Consider the following 25,159-nt stretch of genomic DNA (forward strand, 5'->3'; position numbering starts at 1 on the left):
CTCTCGCTGATTTGGAATGTCCGGAGTTAAAGATTTACTCAGAGCATCCCAAAGAAAGTCCAGACATAATCTGTAGTTACTATGGATGGATTGCATTTGAGGCTATCCTATCACTCCATATCATTGCTTTTACAAGGCAACCAATTACACCCATGAGCTGATAAAAGCTCCTCTCACATTTAAAGCTCTTTCAAAGGTTGGAATGCTTTCTGAATTTCAATAATCCTCCCTCCCTTTTCAGTTCTTCCAGACTGAGCTAAGGGCGTGGGGACAACTTATTCAGGGAAAGGATGCAATATAAAGCGGTAACTAATAAGTCGAATGAAAACAAATTCCTAAATTGTTTTCTTTCTTTCTTTTAAAAATCCTGTCTCCTATGCTTCCTCCCTCCCTTTCAGTCTTTAAATGATGTCATTTCCTGCAACAATTCTCTGTTTTGGGCCATCAACTCTCTCAGACAGTACAGATTAGTTCAGTGCTAAGCAGTGGGTGGGGAGGATTGAGAAGATTAGAGAACAGGAAAATTAAAAAGCAGGGAGGAGGAATGCTTACAATGAGCAGAGGCAAAAATAAAAAAATAATGAAGTGCAAGTTCCCAAAAGCTGAGAACATTAATAAAATGCTGTATCTTTCTTTTTCCTTCCTTCCTTCCTTCCTTCCTTCCTTCCTTCCCACTAGGAGCACTCATCACCAGTCTAAGAGTGGAAACACATGCTCAGAAGTTTCACACTGGGCCACACCATGAGGCTGAACCTGTTCTTCCCACAGCTTAAATCCCGGAAGACTAGGGTGGGAATCAGAAGCATCCATGACCTTATTGAGGTGAGATCCTGCTTGCTATATGTACAGTACTTGTACAAACTGCCTTTTATTTCCCTTCCACTACACTCTAGAACAGCAGTTCTCAACCTGTGGGTCCCCAGATGTTGCTGAACTACAACTCTCATAATCCCTGAGCTCTGGCCTTGCTAGCTAGGGATGATGGGAGTTGTAGTCCAACATAGGGTCAGCCTGTAGCTCCCACCGACCCTCCAAGTGTCCCTATTTTCCAGGGAGGACCCTGATTTAGAGAAGCCATCCCAGTTTCTGATTTGATCCTGGAATGTCTCACTTTCCCCTAGGATGGTCCCTATTTTCATCAGAGGAATCTTGGAGGGTATGGTAGGATGTCCCTATTAGAGAAATGTTGGAGGGTTTGGAGTTATCCAACCCCCAAGCTGTATAGGGAAGTTTTTTAAAAAAAGTTTAATGTATTATGTTCTTATATATGTTTGAAGCTACCCCAGAGTCGCTGGGGCAACCCAGTAAGATGTGTGGGTTATAAATAGTAAAAGTATATTTATGGAATGGGGTGTCCCTATTTTCACTGGGGAAATGTTGGAGGGTATGCACCCATCATTCCATCATGGCAGATGCTGATGGGAGCTGGAGTCCGACAGAATCGGGAGAGTGACAGGGACTGCCCTGGAATGATCCTCCTATCGCCCATCCATCCAGAAGTTCCTTCTGCCTCCCAGGATCCCTCTATGGGCTTCCTGGGAATGAAATCCTTTCACAGCCCAAGCCTCAAGTCTGAAGCAGCCCGAGATTATTTGGGAGGATTTAATTCTCTAGTTTTGTCACAGCTGCCCAAATGCCACCCAGCTGGCTTTCACTGTTGTCCTCTCCTAACACAAGACAGCCGGTGGTTGCTTTAGCAACAGCAGAGTGAAGGACATCAAGTATTTGCTAATTATTAAGGTTCTAAGCATTTTCAAAAGGCCAGACTTTGACTTTAAAAGGTAATAGCAAAAGACATTGGGGGTGGGCAAGGAGAAGAATCAAATAAAAATTCATGCCACCAACCTTGAAGGTGCATTTGTCTCACCATGGGATGGTCAGTTCTGTAGAGAGAGGAGAGCCTTCCCCCAGCCCAAGAGCTCTAGTTTGGACTGAACCATTGTCCCTTTATATACAGTGGTACCTCGGGTTACAGACGCTTCAGGTTACAGACTCCGCTGACCCTTGAAATAGTACCTCGGGTTAAGAACTTTGCTTCAGGATGAGAACAGAAATCATGCGGCGGGAGCCCCCATTAGCTAAAGTGGTACCTCACGTTAAGAACAGTTTCAGGTTAAGAACAGACCTCCAGAACGAATTACGTTCTTAACCTGAGGTACCACTGTACCTTAAATTTTCCTAAACAATCTGTTTATCTGCACTTCTTTTTACATTTTATTTGCACTGTCAGTTTTACATTTGCTCGGGGAGGGAGGATCTCTTGCTGTTGCTTTGAGTGTCAAAGTGAAACTTCTCTGAAGCTCTGGTGGGATCCTCAACTTACATCTCCTTTGCCAGGATGCCTTGATGTGAGGACCTTTCACAGTTGAGGCTCACGCCTCTCTGTTCTTGACTGTTCTATCCCACTATCAGACACCTGGATCTCACATCTTTCACCCCTTTTGCACACCCCTGCACTCCCAAATCACGTCCCTCCCCCCTGCCTTTAGAACATCAGTTGTCTGAAGTTCATCTCTCATGCAAGCGAACTTTCGTTTTGTCAGCCAGCCTTTCTGTGGTTTTATTGTTTTCCTTCCCTGGTAGTCAGTCTCTTTTGAGTGCCAGTTTTATTGAGGCAAGAAATCTTGGTGAGTCAGTGATTGTCCTATCATCCTAACGTCTGAGCTGCTGACAATGAGCAGACACAGCTTTTTTAGCTGCCCAGTATTTTAGGGTGGTGGTGGTAGGGATGCAGATTGCAAAATCTCTAAAATCCCACCATTTCAGATTGTGGTCTAAGCACAGGAATAACATGTTTCAACACCCCATCATATGTTTATACGAGGGGGGGGGACATGTCTGGGAGGAGGGTCCTAATTTCCAGATTTCTATATGCAGTGAGGTTCTTTTAAAAAAAGAAAAGAAAAGAAGACTTGCAATCTGGCATGCTTATGACTCAGCAAGAGTCGCACCCTATAATCCTTCTCTGCATGTGTTTCAGCTCTGTCCTCAATCCCAAATGGTGCTGAATAGAACATGAGACCTGCAGTTTCAAATGGCTGCTGAATAATATTATCCAGAATTGGTTTAGCTGCCACTCACGTTCCCCATTAAAAAGCACAGACATCTCTGTAGCCAGCAGAATGCAGCTCAGAATCATTGTTGCCCATTGCATGTCCTTAATTGCAGAGCGGCTTGCATATACAATCACCACATCTAATCAGAGATATGATGATAAAAGTCTCAGACATGGCGACCTTTTGGGGACGCTCTCTACAAAACGGAATAGGTAGGGGAGGTGTGTTAGATGTTTGTAACATCAAGAGTAATTTGCCTTCTCTTATTCTAACCTTGGGAGGGACGCGGGCGGCGCTGTGGTCTAAACCACAGAGCCTAGGGCTTGCTGATCGGAAGGTTGGCGGTTCAAATCCCCACAACGGGGTGAGCTCCCGCTGCTCGGTTCCTGCTCCTGCCAACCTAGCAGTTCGAAAGCACGTCAAGTACAAGTAGATAAATAGGTACCGCTCTGGCAGGAAGGTAAACAGTGTTTCTGTGCACTGCTCTGGTTCACCAGAAGCGGCTTAGTCATGCTGGCCACATGACCCGGAAGCTGTCTGCAGACAAACGCCGGCTCCCTCGGCCTATAGAGCGAGATGAGCGCGCAACCCCAGAGTCGTCCGCTACTGGACCTAATGGTCAGGGGTACCTTTACCTTTTACTATTCTAACCTTACCCAGGGAAACATCAGTTTCTAATTCCTGCATGGAACAGTACCCAAATCATCTAACTGCCCCCCCATTCTCCAGATGATAGATAGATGGATAGCTATATGCATTACCAAAAGGAAAGGAAACCTAAAGAAGCGTTGTATTGTAAAATATGGAAATGGAGATGGGAAGAGATCTAATATCCTACACGTATCGTCCGTATCATATCGACCATCGTATTTTATACATAGATACGCACATTGTGATTCACTGCCATCTTTTTTACACTACTGACTCAGATATACACACTCATGGCAAAGGTAGTAGATGGAATTCATATGTCAACTATAAACCAAAGTAGCAAAAAGTGTTCCATACTATTCAACACAACATCAATAAATCATTATTTTATATGAACACACACATTACCACTGACAATTTATTAAAAGGCATATCCAGGAACTTTACACCTTAGAAACCAAGCCCTTGCCATAGCTATCTGAATGTTTTAGGCTATTATTTATTTCATAATATCTTGATTTTCTTGAGAGGCTTTTAAACTTGCTGGCTTTCCCTCTTGCCCATTCATTGGATTCTAATTTCCCTTTTAGGAGACTGCAAATGATAGAGCAGGAATTGCTACTTGCAGATAATTAACAAGAGCTGGGCAAGTAATTTGCAGTGAATAATTCGGTACTTCTAATCACTTTGCTTGCAATTTATCTATGAATATCTTACTAACCGTCCAAAAATTTATTTGTTATTCATTGAAATCATTTGGCATTCAATTAGGAGTGGCAGATACAATTGTGCTCGTGGCTTCCGTTCTGCAAGATGACAAAAATCTACTCTGATGCTCTTAGTGGCTTTCTTAACATATGCTAGATATTTAGCAATATTGAATAACACTTAGAAAGTGATCAAGCCATGTAAGGATCAGGCGATGGCTCGCTTAAGGCCACTTACTGAATTCATGGCTGAGGTGTGGCATAAACTGGGGGATGCTTGGCTTACAATTCATACAGTGAATGACCATTCTGCTGTATTCCAAAAGAAAGGCTATCAGACCGCAAGAGAGAAAACGGTTTCACTGTAGAAAATTTCATTGTCAAAGAGACTCGCTTACTCTTAGCCTATTTTAACTGAACAGTAGCTTGTCTCTTCACCACACCGAAAAGAGTTCTGCTTTGGATTTCTGCATTGGATCTTGACCTTAAAATACATTAAATGGAATTCAGTGTTGCACTATGATGAACTTTCTGCCTGTTCAAGCATTGCAGCTTGCCAGATGGAATGATCCCCCCTCTCCTGCCAACATGAACTGTTCTAGGGATTCTCCCAACCCACTCAATGCCAATCTCAGGGGGTGCAGGAGGAGGAGGGGAGGTTGTAAACCCTATCAAACAGGCAAAAGTCCTTGCACAAGGCTTCAACTGATGAGGCTTATTCGGTGAATCCCACCTTTTGCTTCTGAAAATGCCTGGAAAGGTAAGTTTCCATGCAAACATAATATCCAGAAATGTTGCAGATGTGCATGACTTATTTTCTAAAAACGCCCGTTCTGATCTGGGTAGGTCCAATATGTACACACATAAGTTTACCTTATCACAAGTAGCTTTGCACTCTTGGTTGTGCTTACAAAGCCTTTTGAGAGTTTAGAAGTGACAGCAATTTGAAAAAGGTTAAGTAAGAGCAGGCCTTCGTGTGCCTGGGTTAGAGCTTCAGGTAGGTAGCCGTGTTGGTCTGACGCAGTCAAAATAAATTTAAAAATTGTCCAGTAGCACCTTAGAGATCAACTCAGTTTGTTCTGGGTATAAAGGTAAAGGTAAAGGTACCCCTGCCCGTACGGGCCAGTCTTGACAGACTCTGGGGTTGTGCGCCCATCTCACTTAAGAGGCCAGGGGCCAGCGCTGTCCGGAGACACTTTCCGGGTCACGTGGCCAGCGTGACAAAGCTGCATCTGGCGAGCCAGAGCCACACACGGAAACGCCGTTTACCTTCCCGCTGGTAAGCGGTCCCTATTTATCTACTTGCACCCGGAGGTGCTTTCGAACTGCTAGGTTGGCAGGCGCTGGGACCGAGCAGAGGGAGCGCACCCCGCCGCAGGGATTCGAACCGCCGACCTTTCGATCGGCAAGTCCTAGGCGCTGAGGCTTTAACCCACAGCGCCACCTGCGTCCCCCACTTGTTCTGGGTATAAGTGCACACAAAAGCTCATACCCAGAACAAACTTAGTTGGTCTCGAAGGTGCTACTGGACAGTTTTTATTTATTTTGACTGGCTTAGAGCTGTTAAAGTACCGCAGATTCCTCTTAAATTGGTAAAGTTTGCTTTATGTGGAATTTGATTACAGTTCTCGCTTAGGATCCCTGAACCTGCGTGTACATCACTGTCCCCAGGATATTTGCTCAGAGGTATGTCTCACTGGATTCAGAGGAGTTTACTCCAGGGTTAGCATGCTTCTTTATTGTATAGAATCAACAAGAAGGAAAGAGTACACAAGTTTAGGAGACAGATAGCACTGTATTCAAGGCACACCACAATTTTTAAATATATTTTTAATATAAGTGTAATGTAGCCCTTACAAATTTGTAGAAATAATTTTACAGTTAGGGATTATTAAATAATAGTTTTAAACATGATTAATTACAATATGATGCAGATTTCAGTGATCCAAAGAAAATACATAACGTTGCTTGACATTTGTCTACAGTTGTGAAAATATATTGGTAGAGGGGAAAGATGTTGAAAGAGATATACAGTAGATAGGATGGCAGTGTAATAAATGCAAGTTCATAAAATGAGAGTCTTGCTTCCTAGATGAGAGTTTTAGTACCATTAGGAACACTTGTGGGCTTTGACCTTTCTTTGATGTTTATAATTGTACTAACTCAGATGTGAAATTCATTATGGGCTCTAGCAAGAGAGAAATTAATTTTTAGAAAACCTTTTAATTTAGTAAAAGTCCCAGTGGCACTAGAAATGTAAAACAAAATACGAGCAAAAACTCCCAACAATAACTGGAATTTCGCTGCACGGCAAACACACAAATATGAGCTCTTTTCCTTGCTTGTTATGAAGTCTTCCATGAGTTTCAAAAAGTACATGGATTTCTCATTAAAACCTGAATAAGATTTTGAATCCAGATTACAGGTTTCCCACTCAGGAAAAGCAAAACTGAAACCCCGCAAAAGGAAATGAAGTTGGAGAAGGCAAAGTGGAATTCATTGCAACATGCTTACATTGGATACATGGAATATGTTCATGCCCATGTGGCCATCACTATCACTGGATCTCCTGAATGAAGTCTGGTGCTAGTGAAGTAGGTTTGCATGCAGAAGATAAACTTGGAACGAAGTTCCAGTGGCTGCATTTAATGTGAGGATCATTGTGCTAGTTTTCCTCATTACAATGCCAGCACGTCTGCCCCGGTTTCCAAGGCTTATTTTACACTGCATTGCTTCTTGTGTTATGAAACTGCAACTTTTTGGTCACTTATACTGACAACTGACACGCCATACTAAATTTTCATCCATGCCAGCAAGGTGTGGTGTGACAGAACAGCAGTGTCATCCCTTGACATGTCGCCACTTGTCAGATGCCTAGTATGCCAGTCCAACTACACAGGAAGCTTGGCAGGACTGCCTCAAATTCTGGAGGCCTGCTCCCCTCCAATGCAGAAAATACTGAGCTAGATTGGTCAGAATTTGAGGCGGTCTCCTGCCAGGGAGATGCTGGGGGTTGAATCTTAATAATAATAATAATAAACTTTTATTTATAACCCGTGCTCCCCAGCTGAAGCTGGGCTCAGCGGCTAACAATAAAATAATACAGCATTCTAAAATCAATTCATTATAAAATCAGTTCAAATCAAATTAACCATTGGGCTAGAGTTCTGTGAGGATTACCACAGAGGATGCTTCTCTGTGTAAAACATATTCTCTCTCACTGACCTGTGACCCTTCTCCAATCTGATACCTGAGGCAAAAAATCCTACAAGCCTGTTTTCCCCTCCCTGGCATTAAAATACATTTTACTTATTATGTATATGCCATCCATCTGACTGGGTACCCCCAGATACTGTGGGCGGCTTCCAACAAAGTAAAACACAATATGGCATTATGTATACGATACGACATTATGTATATGATACACATATGATAATACAACTGATGATTTGATGTCCTGTCATAAAAGCAGAATCAGCTGCCTGAGGCAACCACCTCAGTCTAACTAGTGCTCTAGTTCTGAGAGGAACATAGGAAGATTCTTTAGCTCAGTTCAGAGTCAGACTATCTTCCCATCCAGTCCAGTATTGTCCATTCTGACTCTCCACCCGCTCTAGTGGTTTGGAATCAAGCCCAGGCATGTTGCTGGAGGCTGGAGTTGGAAGAGCAGAGGCAAGGTGAAGTGAAGTCCCAAGACAGGTGTTGATCATGATGTGAGCTGCGCACAGGTGGGCTGAAGCGAGCTGCTGCCATTCCTGTGGAGCTTCCTTTTATTGAGACAAATATGCAAGCCAGGCAGATACATTTTTGGGCTGTGACCTTTACACATCTTCCGTCCCGAGATCGTGGGGTGGTACAAAGCTATTTTGGCACCTGTTTCCACAGCGTCATTTTCCCCTTGCACAGTGTATGACGAAGGAGACAAAAGGTCTCGGGGACAAAGGTTACAGACAGGACACCGCTGACTGCTGAGACCGCAAAAGGTCAGATGTAGGGGACGATGTTCCAACAGCCGTGGCTTGTCTGGGGGGGGGGTTTCCCTGCACCCCAGGGTCACGTGTGCAGGCAGACTGTGACTGCCTGCTGGTGGAGAGTGTGCTCCCTCTGGACCTCACTGTCCACTCCGCGATATCCCTACAGCAAGAGAGGTATCATCTCAAGGATTATAGCAGGGCTGGGCAAGATACAGATATATCGTCCCATACCAATTTGAAGTCCGTGTTATTATATCGTTTTCCATAATTTTTGACCTCGCAATGTATTTCAAATCATGATGTGTGTCAGTGTGCTACGCAAAAAATCACAATGTGGGAATAACCACAAAGCCAGCCATTGCTTCTCTGGACTTCTGTAGCCTCTGTTAACTCTGCTGGCTCAGCTCTGCCTGCCTCCTTCAGGGAGCAACAAATCACAAGAGCAGGCGCTGGCAAAAATCATGTTACAGGAAAAACCATGAATCCAGCCAGTGTCTCTACATAGGTAAAGGTAAAGGGACCCCTGACCATTAGGTCCAGTTGTGGCCGACTCTGGGGTTGTGGCGCTCATCTTGCTTTATTGGCCGAGGGAGCCGGCGTACAGCTTCCAGGTCATGTGGCCAGCATGACTAAGCCGCTTCTGGCGAACCAGAGAAGTACACAGAAACGCCGTCTACCTTCCCGCCGGGGCAGTACCTATTTATCTACTTGAACTTTGACGGGCTTTTGAATTGCTAGGTTGGCAGGAGCAGGGACCGAACAACGGGAGCTCACCCTGTCGTGGGGATTCGAACCGCCGACCTTCTGATCGGCAAGTCCTAGACTCTGTGGTTTAACCCACAGCGCAACCCGTCTCCCGTCTCTACATAGCTCCATCCTTATTTCAGACATCATGATATATCAGTACAGTGGTACCTCAGGTTAAGAACTTAATTCGTTCTAGAGATCCATTCCTAACCTGGGGTACCACTTTAGCTAATGGGGCCTCCTGTTGGCGCCGTGCCACGGCGGCGCGATTTCTGTTTTCATCCTGAAGCAAAGTTCTTAACCTGAGGTAATATTTCTGGGTTAGCGGAGTCTGTAACCTGAAGTGTCTGTAACCCGAGGTACCACTGTATATCACTGTGTTTAGCTGGAGATATCTGGTTTTCAACATCATGATATATCACGTTTTTGTAGGAGGGAGGTGCTGTCCCGAATCCTATGTTATGATGAGCTTTGGGCCCCTAGGTCTGCGGTCAGGAACCAAGAGTGGCTCTAAGCTCTGACCTTTGGTAGTGAGACTGCTATGAGAGTTGTGGAAAATATCACATGCTGCCTGCTAGTGTTTTATGACAGAAGCAACCTTGAGAGAGTCTTTACTCTTAATAGAGGCACATGTTTTCGGCTGCTCCAGAGAAGCGGACACGGAGCAATGGATCGAAACTACAAGAAAGAAGATTCCACCTAAACATTAGGAAGAACTTCCTGACAGTAAGCGCTGTTCGACAGTGGAATTTGCTGCCAAGGAGTGTGGTGGAGTCTCCTTCTTTGGAGGTCTTTAAGCAGAGGCTTGACAACCATATGTCAGGAGTGCTCTGATGGTGTTTCCTGCTTGGCAGGGGGTTGGACTCGATGGCTCTTGTGGTCTCTTCCAACTCTATGATTCTATGATTCTATGTATGCTTTAAATAAATAAAGCTGTCGTACACTGAAAGCGCCAAAGTATTAAGCACACACATCCCAGCTCTCTTCCCGTTTAGAAGTGTTTCGTTGCCCGATCACCTGAGGGCAATTTTTACTCAACCCAAATAGTAATTGGCTGCTTAGATGACATGACTCAACCTGCAGTTGCCCCTTAAGAATCAGAACTTGCTGAGGAAGGTTAAGGAATTAGCTCTGCCTGTGCTGAACCAACTGGTAGTTTTGTTTCTTTTAGGGGAGTGAAGCCATCGTGCTTTGTTTTCTATTGATATTTTGTTACAAATCTCAGCAGGCACAATGTGTGTATCTCTCTGAGCTAATAAACTAACGTGAGTAATTTATATTGCTAACAATGCCGATACTTAGAGCTTCTTAGCATTATTACTTTTTCTAACCACTTCTACTGAGCGCTATCGAAAACCTGCCATGATAACATATTTGTGATTTGGAAACAAGTTCAAGGGAAAGACTTATTTTAAAAACAAAGGTAGGAAAAACCTTTCTTTTCTAACTGACACAGTGAGCGCTGAAAATTACTTTAATTTTCTTTTCTGTGTTCCATTCATTTTAATAACAGAATAGTGAGAGTCCTATAATTGGAAGGTGCTTATTCAGACCTGAGCCCCTTTCTTTTTAATGCAGTTTTCTCTCTGGTTGGTGTGTGTAGAATGGATTGCAGCCAAAAAAGTTCAATAACCTCATGTTATACCAGTCTAGTGTCATAGAGTAATAGAATCAGTGTGGTGGAGCAGACTTGAGAGATCTGGGTTCAAATCCGAAATAAGCCATGAAGCTTGTTAGGCCAGTCATGCACTCACTCTCTCAATTTGAGGATAAAATGAAGGAGGAGAGAAAAATGCATGTCACCTTCAGCTCTTTGAAGGAAAGGTGGGCTAAAAATGCAGTGAGTCACTCATAAATAAGTAATTTTTAGTTTGGCATCTACCAAGTTTGAAAGAGAAAGATTTCTTAAAACTCCTCAGTATTTGGCAAGTAATCTCTGTATTCATGGATTTCACATTGCTAGATCTTTCGTATCTCTCGAGTATTGCTGGGGTGGGAGAAGGGGAATATCTCAACGCTGAAGAATTCCTAATCAGTTTGCTTTACAACCACTTCTTCATAAGTAAACATCAGGAGAAGCTGGGCTATTTTGAAATCATTATTTTGAAGAGAGAAAATATATGGCTGCGATCCAGTCATACTTAAATCCCTTTGATTTTAGTGGGAGAGTTGGCCATAGGCCTCCCTCTCTCCCACTGAAATTCATAAAACTTTAAAGTTATTATTTTTGGCTGGATAGTGTCATACATTTTTTAAATGAATGCTGAAGTTGTCTGAATTGCAAAGGAATGGAAGGCATTCCATCCTCAAAAGCTAGATAAAGCAGTGTGCATCACTGTTGGATATGATAAAGCTGAAGAGTTTTGTTTTGGGTAACAGTTTATATACTGTTTTCGTTGGTCATGATGGTAGGAATGCCTATGCCAACGGCCTCCTTTCTGCCTATACTAGGTGTCTTTTTCAAATATTTTCACCCCATCTCACTCTCCCCATCACATTTAGAGATGGTGCTGCTATAATATATCACAGCCTTATGTGTTTTCCATACATTAAGCTGGCTTGCGTAGACTAATGGACCACACAGTGCTTTGCGTTATTCAGGTGTGAATGATTTTGAGGATGGAAAATATATTGGGTTGGAATTTATTATTATACCCCAAAAGCAATATTTTGTTTGCTAAAATTGAACATCTTCATATCTTTCAAGGTAAGTGAGGTCTGGCCCTGAGTGAAATGAGGCACTAAACATGATCTAGTATAAATCAAGAGACTGGAAAAAAACAAATAAGAGTGAACCAAGGCTGAGGAAATGTGCTTGAACACATAGCTGGGTTATATATATATATATAATTGTATTCTTCTAACCATAAAAGAGATGTATGGGAAGTAAATTCCCTTAAATTGCGATCTTGATGGGTTTATTCCATGTTCGGATGGATATCATACAAATGTTACAAACAATTAGGGGTTAAATAACTGATACCCCAGATTATAAATATTACAGAATTTTTATTTTGATTTTTTAAATACTGCCCACTTTACCTTGGGTATTACTGTTCCAGTAAATCTGACTCCTGCTCTTCAAATATTGAAATCTGCCGTGCTTCTGTTGAATTTGCACAAGCCCATTGTGGACTTGGAGTATTCATTGCTGTCACACTTAAACTATGTGTACTGTACTGTATGCATTAGTGTCCACTGTCTTTGTCCAAACTTCTCTCCCCAAGGTGTGCTCTGAGACTAAAACTCAGCTTTCCTGGAACAAAAGGAAGCTGGCGTTGCATGGAGAAATAAGTCTCACACTCATTACCTAGGTCTAGCTAAGAGTATATGCTATTCACCTTTCCTTGGGTGGCGACTCATGCAGGGCATAAAATGGCTATTGATGCATTTTATGTCGTCAAAAGCGAAACACGGAGGTGTTTGGTTTCCCACCTGTCACCCCTATGCTCGTTCACTCGGCCTGGAATAATGCTGTTGTTGCTGCCCTTGTCTTCTGCTATATGAGTGCTGCATTTTGGACATGCCACGTCACTGTGTTTGCAGCAACAGCAGTTCATTTATGCTGCCTGAGCTGAAGGTGTGAGCCACAACCACATATTGAAATTCTTGCATAGGCAAAGTCAGCAAGAGTCTTCCTACCTGGGAAAATAACCCAAACACCTCACTGGCATAAGACGTTCTCAAGGATTTATCACCAGTACAAACGTATCGGAGGTATTTCTCGTGGAACGGAGCCTCCTTAATTAGAACAAGTTGCATGTGTGCCAATAATAAATTGGAAACAATTTGGATTTTGTTCATAAATCATGTGTAAATATTATCTTTTTTATTTCAAGGTGTTAATTAGGCAAATGGAATCCTTATGTCACGCTTGCAAATTTTCATAAAAAGATAACTCTGGTTATTACCTTATTTCTGCAAATAGTTCTGACAGGAGGTGATAAAGAGGCTGGATTTTCTAATTAATTTCAAAACTCATTTAAGATAGTCCAGAATATGCTTTAATTAAAAAAAAAGTTCTGACAGAGGTTTGTTACTGATGAATAATGCAAGAAATGTGACCAAAAAGTCATTTTCAGCAGGCATTTTTTATTTAAGCTTGCGTATCATTGCAACAGTTTCCTCAAACCAGAGTGTTGCAATAGCACATCATTATCTTTGTTCAAAATAATAAGTTTTCAAAATCAGTATGCAGTATGTAGTATCCAGCCAGAGTAAACATGATGGTCTGCATTCAGGCAGACTCATGAAGAAATTGCAGGTCCGGCTCTTCCATTAGACAGACTGAGGAAGTTGCCTCAGGTGTCAGATACTTGGATTATGTGATGGAACAGTGGCATCCGGACCATCTTCCAGTTAGAATTCCTGCTCCATGATTGCAGTCATGGGATTGTTGTCTTTCACATTGACTCCACAAAGTGGGAAGTGATGGAGACAGGATGTTTGTGTTACTGTGTTCCGTGAAGTGGGACTATTGTCCTTTGTTCTTATTATTTCTTGTCTGATGCTAGAGAGAGAGGGAGCCATGTTGCAGTGCTCCGTGTGTGTTTATTTGTAAATAAAGTAGATTAGCCAAACTGCTGAGTTGCTGAGGTCTGTCATGAAAACTGCGCAGACTCTGCAGATCCCTAAGTGTGCCTGTGTCAGTTGGCATTGGTTGCTGTGATGTTTGAGCTGAATAAAGCTTTTGAAGCTCCTGAATGATTGACCAGGAGGGAGAGAACATGCCAGTTGGGCATGTGTCTCTGGCAGGGTCCTACTCGAGTGTAGGACGAGCTCCTGACACTTCCTGTTTCCGCCTTCAGCTGTTCCCCTCTGTTGGAGAACAACAGTTGTGTTCACCATGTGGCCTACCCTGTGCCCCCTAAGTCTGTATTAGAATTGTTTTTAGGTGTTTTATCCTTTGTGTGTTTGCTAGCTTGGGCGTTAGGGGAGAAAAGCGGGGATATAAATGATAGTGATGGTGGTGTGTACCTGCACTCTTCAGGTGTGGTGAAGGATGCTGTCCTGTTTCCAGCACTGAATTCAGCTTCAGCTTCTACTCTAGTCTGCTTCTGTATATGGATTGTGTGTCATCTTGACTTGCTCCTCAGGCAGCAAAATGTCTTAGGCCAGCCCCGAGTAATGGAAGCATCAATGGCAGTCCACTTTATTCCTAGGGAACAGAACCAAACTCTTGTTCCTTTCCAGTAGAGAGGCTATTGGCAAATAACAGGTCTGTTGTAAGGGAAAATGTGTGCCCACCCCCACCCCCCAGCAAGTGCCACTTTTCTTCCTCTGGCATGACAGGCAACACCTGTTACCATCCCCTTTTCTGTTTGTTGAGCAATAATTCTAATTTGTTTATGGGGAGGTTATACAATGTCATGTACAGCAATTATTACCCTACACTTTCCAGGGAATTTTCCTGCCACTGTCCTTACAGCAAAAAGTCTTGTGCAACAAATCTGCTTTTTAAAAAATAAAAAAACACCAGAGTGCCAAGTTCACTTTAAATATGCAAGGTCAATTTGCTAGTGTGCAATTCACCCTGCACGCAAAATACCAAGTCTGTAAGCAGCCTTTGTGGCATCTAATACTCATTATCAATGTCTCTGTTGCTATTTAAAGAGGCAAGTTGACTGACATGAAGACTAAATATCAACTTTACAATCCTATCTCCTTTCTCCCTGGTGAACCATCCTTTTATATTCACAATTCTGGCCCTTTCAAGACTCATCCAAGGACAGATTTTTGGCAGCTACAGAGTCAACATCACGGCAGTTCTTCCGAAAAGACAGATGTAACCTTCTGCAATCAATAGTGTGTCATCATTTTGGCAGATGAGTTAACACTGTTGTTTCAGAAGTACCAGAATATTTTTCAGAAATCTAGTGAATAAATGTGCCAGAAGCCAGCTGGTATTTAAGAATCAGCCTGTGTCAGCACCTTCCCCTTTTGCAGCATTGATACAATAGGAAGTTAGAGGACAGAAGTTGATTCATGTATATACAGTAGTACCTTGGATCCCGAACGCCTTGCGAGTTGAACGTTTTGGCTCCTGAATGCTGCAAACGGGGAAGTGACTGTTCTGGTTTGCAAACGTTCTTTGGAACCCGAATGTCCTACGTGGCTTCCAATTGGCTGCAGGAGCTTTCTGCAGCCAATCGGAAGCCTTGCCTTGGTTTCTGAATGTTTTGGAAATCGAATGGACTTCCAGAACAGATTCCATTTGACTTCCGATATACCACTGTACTTCTACTGTCCCTTTGCCACCAAAATGTGTATCATGAAGCATGCAAGCTTTCATAAAACTAGCAACATGTCACCCTGAATGCCTACGTTGTTCTTCTGATGTTGTGAAAACTCTACTCCTTCCTATGCCATTGGATATGTGTTTGAATGAACCCCTTCCACACAGAAACCTAACATGGAGATCTCAGCCATCGCAACTGGTGACTGTACAATGTCTGAAAAGGAGCCACCTACACAGATACAGTTGCACAAATGTAGTCAGTCCACATGATCAGGAACACCAGTCACAGACAGAAATAGACTCTCCTTTCAGATGGATGTCATGGGAAGGGTTAGGAAGCATGCAGGCAATGCCAGAGGGCTCCAGCCTTTCAATTTAACTGGATAAGTTCACATCCTCCTAAGTGTTGCCCTTATGCTGTGATAGTCACCAGCATCACTAACAAAAATAATTTCAATAGGGACAAATGGAAGGTCCTACACTTGGGCAGAAGGAGCCAGATGCACAAATATAAGATAGGGGACACTTTGATTGCCAGTAGTAGATGTGAAAAGGATCTGGGGGTCTAGGTAGACCACAAGCTTAACATGAGTCAACAGAATGATGCAGCAGCAAAAAATAAAATAGAAAATGCTACTGCTGTTCTAGACTGCATTTACAGTGTTCTGATCAAGGGAAGTAATAGCCCCACTCTATTCTGCCTTGTTCAGACCATACCTGGAGTACTGAGACCTGTTTGGGGCAGCACAATTTAAGAAGGATATTGACAAGCCGGACATGTGCAGAGAAGGGTGACTGATATGATCAAGGATCTGGAAAGCAAGCCTTATGAAGCATGGATGAAGGAGTTGGGTATGTTTGGCCTGGAAAAGAGGAGATTGAGAGGAGATGTGATAGCCATCTTCAGATATGGAAAGGGCTGTCCCATGGAAGATGGAGCAAACTTGCTTCCTCCTCCAGAGGGTAAGACCTGAACCAATGGATTCAAGTCACAAGAAAAGAGATTCCAACCAAGCATCAGGAAGGACTTCTGCCAGTAAGGGCTATTCAATAGTGGAACAGATACCCATAAGATATGGTGGACCCTCCTTCCTTGGAGGTTTTAAACAGAGGTTGGATCACCATCTGTCATGCAGGGGGTTGGACTAGATGACACTCAGGACCCCTTCTAACTCTGCAATGATTATGTGATCACAAGGTAAAGATAGCATTTGGAAGCACCTAGTGCAGAAATGAGGAACTTGTGGTCCAAAAGATGTTGCCAGACTCCCAACTCCCATCATCCTTGATCTTTGGCATGTTGGGAGTCCAATGATATGTGGAGGGTCATGGTTCCCTATCCTAATGCAAACTGACCAATTGATTTAGAGCTCACCTGCATGTACTCGTATTGCCGCAGTGCTGTGGGCTGAGCCAATCTAACCTGGAGTTGCTATGGTTCAAGTCAGAATGGAATCCTTCTCAGGGAGTTGATCACTGTCAAAGGTGCTTCTTTGTGTTCCAGGGGAAAGAAAACTGGGGTTGAATTTAGAACATCCCACCTTATTTCTACGGTGCTTCTGGCCACAGCTTGCCTTCCCTCTTATTTAAAAGACTGACTCAGCTACTTTCTCCGCATGTGTGCTGTGAAGCAGGCGTCATGCTGGAAGGCATCCATTATTTTTCTCTTAAATACATGTACTCTGCTCTATTAATTGAGCAGCTAGCTGGCTAGAACTGGAAGCCTCTTTCTAATAGCTTTGCCTCCATTTACAAAGTGAATGAGTAATACATCCACAGGGTTTCAGGTAATTTGTCCCCCCACCCACCCACATTTACATAAAAATATGACAAGGGAACTGAAACTCAAACTAGACAGGTGCTGATACTGACCTGCAAATTTCAACACAGGATGGGGTTTGCATACTTAAGGGTGCACAAGGCTACATACCCCTCCCTTGTATCTGGAGAGGAGGGTGCATGATAGCCCCATGGATGCAAGGTGTAAATTACTCAGGAACTTGCCTGTCTCCAACCTTGAAGACCTTTCAGGTGCCCTGGTCCGCTTGGCTGAAAAGATTAGTAGATCGGGATGGAGCTTTTCTGGTGCATGCAGGAAGCAGAACACAGAATGCTACTATTTGGATGGTGGTCATGTAGTTGGGCTCAGTAGCTGACATCCCCAGAGGGAATACTATAGCCCTCCAGTGGATTGTCACATATAATGAATCGTCCCACCCCAATGTGGCAGAATGAAGCACCGCAAAAGAAGATAGTGGCCTAGGGAGGGCAAAGTCTGCCCCCCCCCATCCCTAATACTCAGACCCTCATTGGTAAGACTTCTGAAGTAGTTTGTAAAGCACAGCAGTGAGTGTCGATCCTTCAACTGCCCAGATGTTGCAGGTCCAACTCCAATGACCAATGTGGTCAACAGTCAGGGTTGATGAGAGTTGGAGTCTAGCAATCCCTGGTAGGACACAGGTTTGCCATCAATTCCCCAAAGGCCATTGTAACATTTTTCTTCGCACACACTCTGCACTCTCTCTCTCTCTCTCTCTCTCTCTCTCTCTCTCTCTCTCACACACACACACACACACACACACACACACATACTCACACACCTCTCACTATCTTGGGCAATTTGCTATAAGAAATACATGGGTAAAGAAGAGTATCAAAGGACAGGATTATTGATGGATGAACAGAAAAGATATAAAGATATGAGTAATTCATTAGAATATCAGTGATAACAAACTGATGTGATGGGAAGGTATGCTCGGTGCATTGCACACTTAATCCCCGTCTTTTGGTGGGCAGTAAAGAATCTTAATCCAGCAAGCATTTTCTAAATTTGGCCTCTGGTGTTTCAACTTCTGCTGCTTTATACTGTTTCATTGTTGTGCTTATACTTCTTCTTTTAAGAAATAAGTTGTGGCTTTATTGCCTTGAGTATGCTTCATTGTAGGGAATCAGTGTAGAAATAATTTCAATGAATAAGCACACATATTATAAGGTATTTTGTATAATGGGTAAATTTGATTGATTTTTTTTTTTAAATGATAAAAAACAGCCTTGTGACCAATCTAGTTAAAATGTAGTTGTTGAGTATTTTTGAAGGTGAAACCAACTCTTAAGGTGAGTCTTCCCGACACACAGCAAGTCTTCCTCCCTGCGGCAAGTTAAGTAAACACAAAAGGAAGGGAAGCAGTGATGAGCTCCACCCTTCCATTGCCGTTCTTGTTGCCCTTGCAAATGGAAAAATGAATTTATGAAGTCCCCTTCCTCCCCGTGGTACTCATGGAAGCTCCCAACATGTTATAGAGCCCTAGAAAATTTAAGTTCTAGAATGTGTGGCGAGACAGGGGCGTCCTGCTTCAGAAGATCATGCTTTATGAGGTGGAGGGTGGCTAAAAACTGGTGGCAGTTTTCTAAACTCACAGTAATGATGCTTGAAGAACCAGAGCAAGAGCTGCAGGATTTTACCTCATTAGATGGAATGTCAGTGCAAAGCAAAAGCTTTTTTCTGTTGTGCAGTACAGTCTCCCCCCCAGAATTATGCTGCATATTGAAAGTGTCGGCGGTGGTGAACCTTGACAATAAAGCAAAGCAATGGATGCTTGAAAGAAAAGGGGAGACACTATAATCAGGCTTGGAATAATAGCAGGAAAAGTAGTGTCCAGGGGAAAATGCAAGAGTAATTCCATAATTGATTGCTATCATTTAATCTCTATTATAAATTACTAGACCGTGTTATGGAAAATAATGCCACCAGACGAGCATGTCTAACAAAATATAATTGAGTGCATTACAAATTCGACTGCGGCGACTACTGCAGCAGGGTTATTAGAACCATTTGTCAATGCTCCCTTTTTAACTAGTCATCTGCTCCTTCCTGAAAGCATCCAGGTTTTTTGGGAGATCTCCTGGCTGCTAAAGACTGGTCCCCCTTGATCTTCAGGCTGTGTGTAGATTTGGTTACCACCACCTTAGTAGATTTACCCTAGCAGAAAGTGCCACTTAATAAAATGCCCAAATGAGAGCCATGTGGAAACAGACTATGGTATATGAAGTAGAATGATTCTCTCTAGTATTCTGAGGATTATGTGAATTAAGAACATAATAAACTAACTCTATGGGAAAAGCACAGCAATTAAAAGTGTATTATGTCTGCAATCTCAGCCTCTTCCTCTACTGAATTGACATTCTGACTCATAAGAGAGCATTAATGTACTTAGTTTAAACTTTATTACAATTTATGTATGAGCTTGAGTTCCCCTTCACCCCCGCATAATCTGACTTTTGAAAAGTACAAACCTTCATTGGTGGGAGTCACCAGCCTCAGAGCTGGTAGCTACTGAACCAATTCTGAATTGAGCTGAAGGTAGTCGCTAATTAGAGATGCCCATTGCTCAAGAAGATGATGGTTATGATGCTTGGAAGAACCACTGAATGCAAAAAATCTGTTACCAAAGAACTACTGTATGCAAAAATCCCTGATACTCTGTTCATTTGTGTGAGCTACACACACACACACACACACACACACACCTATTCTGCTTTCTAAACCTTTAGCAGAGCTTCCAACAAGGTTTGGGGTTTCCCCCACCAATGAAGATAAGAAAATATCATAGAATCACAGAATTAGAAGAGACCACAAGGGTCGTTTAGTCCAGCCCCCTGCAGTGCAATACACCCCCATTTTACAAGCAAAAGCACGTTTCTTTCCAAGTCACTAATTTTAAAATAAAATAAAAACATCTGCTATGCAACAGCAGCCATGCGACTAACAAGATTCCAGGCCTAGTTGTTGACTCTGATCATTCCCTTGCGTTCCCTAGAAGGCTTCAGCACCGCTCCCTCAAAACATTGGGATTGGAGAGCTAGATCTGTCAGTAACAATGACGGGCATCTTCTCTGCTCTCCTCTCCTTGGCATTTTGCTTTTACTGTAAGCTTTGAAACATTAGTTCTGCTTGTATGGACGTTGGCTTTTTATGTCAGATTTGCTGAGGTGCCACAAAGCGCTTCAGAGGTCCTCACTTTGGTTCAGGGTGAATTGGGCGGATGCCGCTCAGTCAAGCCCAGAATGCCTGCAAAGCATCTTGCTTTGGTTTGGCATTCATTTGAACCTATCTCACATCCCAGTATGTAATTTGTTTTTTTTTTATAATATTTTTATTAAGTTTATGAAATACAGAAAAAAAGAATAGAAGACAGATATAAGAAATAAAATAGAAAAGTTACAAATTTCCATGTTCTTTTTTTCCAACAAATCTAGTGGACTTCCCCACATCCTCCAAACCCTGCATTCTCTGCGATACAGAACATCAGCAATTTGTTAACTTGTTTCAATACTTATTGTATCCTTCATTTTATCATGTTACCTAATTTCAAAGATGTTATAACCCAAATCTTATACATTTTCGTTTAAACACAATAAAGTTATTTCATTATTCTACCTCTGGCTTCTTGTACCTTAATTTCCATTTCATTAATTTACCATTGCTGAAGCTAGAGTTTCCTAGAGGGTGCATTTTTTAACATTCGTACAGCTTATAATGTTTTTTCAAATAGTCCTTAAATTTTTTCCAGTCCTCCTCAATTGTTTCTTCTCCCAAGTCTCGGATTCTGCCAGTCATTTCGGCCAGTTCCATGTAGTCCATCAACTGCGTGTGCCATTCCTCCAGCGTGGGTAGATCTTGTGTCTTCCAATGCTTTGCAATCAGGATCCTTGCTGCTGTAGTGGCATACATAAAAAAAGTTCTATCTTTCTTAAACACTCTCTGGTCCACCATGCCCAGAAGAAAGGCCTCCGGTTTCTTAGGTAAGGTAAATCTAAGTACCTTTTTTAGTTCGTTATGAATCATCTCCCAAAAGGCCTTCACTTTCGGGCAAGTCCACCAGAGGTGAAAGAATGTCCCTTCCGCCTCTTTACATTTCCAACATTTATTGTCAGACAGGTGATATATCTTAGCAAGCTTGACTGGGGTCATGTACCACCGGTATACCATTTTCATAATGTTTTCCTTCAAGGCACTACATGCCGTAAATTTCATTCCGGTGTTCCATAACCTTTCCCAGTCTTCAAACATAATGTTATGCCCCAAATCCTGCGCCCATTTTATCATGGCGGATTTGACTATCTGCATCCCAGTATGTAATTTGCAGTGTGGCCGTATGCGTACTTACTCAGAGGTATGTCTCACTTTATTCAAAGAGCTTACTCACAGGTAAGTGTACGACTGCAGTCAGCTACAGTCCTATGCATACTTACCTGGGTGTACGCCCCATTGAACACAGTGGGTCTTCCATGTGCATTTACAGGAATAGGATCACACTGTCAGTCACTCATGACTCTAGTAGGTCTTTCCATGTCACTCCACTGCTGTTTGATCTCATAACAGTTCGCACAAAGAATTTTAAGAAATTGTTCCCCAGGTATGCAGTACCGCACCATCTAGAACAAAGCAATTTCATATTAGTAGATTCTGCCCCCTGCTCCGCATTTACAAATTCTCCACTTTCCTAACCTTTCTGTTACTGAATTGCCATGACACTTCTCCTTTCCCCCCTCTTTCAGTTGCCCTAGACAACTGCAGTGTGTTTGATTCTCTCACCCATTTTTCACTCATTTAATTCAAAGGACTCTGAATAGCAGACCTGATCCAATGACAAAATTCCCATTAACTTCAGGAGAACTGGACTCAGTGGGTTAATGTAAGCCAGCCAAAGAGGAAAAACAATTGCTGTCACCTTGATGTGTGCAAAGTTCCCCTTCGCTCCTTTTCCACATTAAAACACAGCCTAGTTGGAATTCAAACAGCTGAACAGGCAGTTGGCTGAAAGGTTACCCTTTGGAACTTAGATCCTTCTAATAACTTCGTTTGTTTAACGAGGAAGGTTTAGATGCAGGAGATTGGTGGTAGAAAGAAGAGCTTTGCCAAGACCTGTGTCAGTGAGTTCATTCCATTACAGCAAGCTGTGGTCAGCTGCTACCAAGTGTGACTTTTCTTTGCTAGACTGGGGGGGGGGGGGGAAGAGGAAATGCCTTTGAGTTGTATTGGTGGCGGCAGAGAAAGCATGACTGAGGAGCCTGGGAGCAGAATTTATCAGGCGGTCTTTGGTTAGCAGTGCAACACCTCTCTATGACGCAGCTGGAGTGGCAGTGTGCATTTCAGATCATAAAAAAGAAATTGGAGAAGAGGCAATTAAGGGCCCTGACATACTCTGCAACATTTCATAATGTCGTGGAATGGTTGTAAGCAGGCTAGCAGCAGACTAGAAGCGGTTATCCAACTGGAATTATTTTACACACATGCTCTCGCTCACTAATGAGACTGAAGTGTAAAATGTAGTCTAGGGGAAGGTGAGCAAGTAATTGTTGATAGATGTAATTTATTCTTCAGGCAGAGCTGAATTAATATGAATGTCAAATGGGGAAAGTATTTGCCTCTCCAGATTGCAAAGAGAGAGGATAATGGAGAGAGTGAGCGAGCCGTATTTTGTAGTTAGAAATAAGTAGAGAACAAAGGCCACTGATTGCTCTCAGTCCAGCAAGTTAAGAAAGAATAGGAACTGCAGAAGGGCATACAAGACAGACAGATCACCTCACTTGGAAACACTTTTTTATATAGCTCTTAGTTTAACAGAGATCCTTCCACACAGAATCCGCTTATGATCTCTGCCATTGCAATTCCCATGAGTAGGCCACTGTCTTGTCTTCTTCATTTAGGTGGTTGCATTCGGAGAGATGGTGAAAACAATGTAAAAGTGATCCTGGCAAGGACACACACACAATTACCATCACTTTCAAACAACTTTCAGCTCTCTTAAAAAAAACCAAAACACTTCCTACTCCAGCCTTAAGGTACTTTCCTAGGCATCCCAAGTTGCCCTGGAATCAATAGGACTTAAGTGTGACTAAAGGTGTGCATGTAGGCAGCCAAACAGCGCTCAAGGATTTCTGCAACTCAATTTTGTGGTAGCAATTTGCACCTTGTTTTTGCAAATGTTTTTGCTTTTATAGGACCACTGGAATTCTGGAAGGGCCACATCTATGCAGTAGTGCAATTGCTGTGAACCATTGGTGCTTCCATTTTGGAGCTGTGGATATACCCTTGTTATGCCCAAATTGCAAACAATTTTATATTTCTTTTATAGGATCACTTATATAGTTTAGATAGGATCACTGGGATTCATTTCAGCAGCCGTTTTAAGTAAGTTTCCTTATGTTACAGATGCAATCATACCTCCGGTTGAATGTGCTTCGGGATGAGTGCATTTGAGTTGTGCTCCGCAGCAACCCGGATGTAACGGAGTGCGTTACTTCTGAGTTTCGCGGCTTGCGCACGCGTAGATGCTCAAAATGACGTCACGCACATGTGCAGAAGCGGCGAAAAGCAACGCGCATGTGTGCAGACGTGCCATCGCTAGTTACGTTTGCTTCTAGATGCGAACGGGGCTCCGGAACGGATCCCGTTCGCATCTAGAGGTACCACTGTAGTTTCAACTGGTTTTATCTTCACTGTATCTTTTTTATCTTTACACTGCTTAGAGACTAAGGTGTTAAGCAGTATAAAATGATAAAGAAATAATACTGTTTGCACTGTAGAAATGAAATGATAAGCAAATATGGCTGCTGCACCAAGATTTTTGTGAGCTAGAAGCTCTCTGCCTCCCCGCCATTGGCGTTTGATGGGCTGCTTCTTCGTTTCATGCACCCTCCTTTACGCAGGACAGAATTTTGAGACATTGACTAGCTATCATTCCATCCTCGTAATAGATTTCCTCTTTCATGTTTCCCTCACTATTTCTGTGGTGCAAGCAAACCAATTTTCAGAAATCTCGGATCTGTAGGACTTTGGTTTTTGTGTGTTTTTTTAATGAATTATCTATGGTAAAGTGATTGCCTTCTTGGGGAGGAAGATGTAGGATTGCTGGTGATAAAAGAAACCCTGTTGGATTTAATTTATTACTAAGAGGAAAGTGCCAGGCTCAGCCCATCCTAGTGCACTGAGAGCTACTTTGTAATAACAGGCTTTAAAGAGAGAGTAGTTCAGTAGCTTCTCAGTTTTGGTATAATTGGCACATTTGACAACGCGGGAGAGAGTTTAAATTGATACACCTATCTGCAGGTCTGAAAGCACTAGGAGTGGTACTTGCAAATGGATATTTTTGCCACACAAATTAGAGCCTTGTTTTTTAAAAGGGGCGAACAACGGGTTTCTGCCTCGTAAATTCTGTGCGAAGCAGGCCGCTCAGCGTGGAGGTAGAAGGAGGAGTTACCACCTTGGTTTTCTCCCCTCTTGTTGCCTAAGCTAGAAACACAGCCATCCCACCTTTTGTCAGATTGGCCTGGAGGGAGATCAGGCTTGTAATGAACATTATCTGTAACAGGCCATGGGAGTAGCTTTGGGGAGCTTGCAGGTGGTTATTTATGTATTGGAGTACTTGAAGGTTACATTTTTCTGTAAAGAGCCAGGAACCAAAGATTTCAATTTACAGGCAAGGAGACATGAGGACTGTTGTGCATGTGTTTGTTTTTTAATGTTTTGGTCTTGTCTACAACTTTGAGCAGGTGTATAAATCATAATATTAGAGACCTCAACTTTTCAAGGACAGGCTTTGGCAAAATCTATTTACATTCTTATTAAACAGACCTTCCTTCATACAATAAGGATAGATACACCCACTTTTAAATACAGTCATACCTCATGTTATGTCCGCTTCGTGTTACGTTCTTTCATATTACGTCCCGCAGTGACCCAGAAGTACCGGAAAGGGTTACTTCTGGGTTTCGCCGCTCGCA

At 42.7% G+C, this 25,159-nt stretch overlaps 1 protein-coding gene across 2 annotated transcripts in view; it reads left to right on the top strand.

Moving 5' to 3' along the window:
- The window catches only part of B3GALT1 (beta-1,3-galactosyltransferase 1), a 333,237-nt gene that overhangs the window by 91,180 nt on the left and 216,898 nt on the right, over window positions 1–25,159 (top strand). For both annotated transcript variants that reach the window (XM_083714070.1, XM_083714071.1), the window contains exon 2: window positions 679–822. The gene's annotated coding sequence lies outside the window, so the exon portion shown is untranslated. The remainder of the gene's footprint in view (window positions 1–678; window positions 823–25,159) is intronic.

The sequence above is a fragment of the Podarcis gaigeae genome, assembly GCF_964106915.1.
Source record: "Podarcis gaigeae genome assembly, chromosome: 1".
NCBI classification, from domain to species: Eukaryota; Metazoa; Chordata; class Lepidosauria; order Squamata; family Lacertidae; genus Podarcis; species Podarcis gaigeae.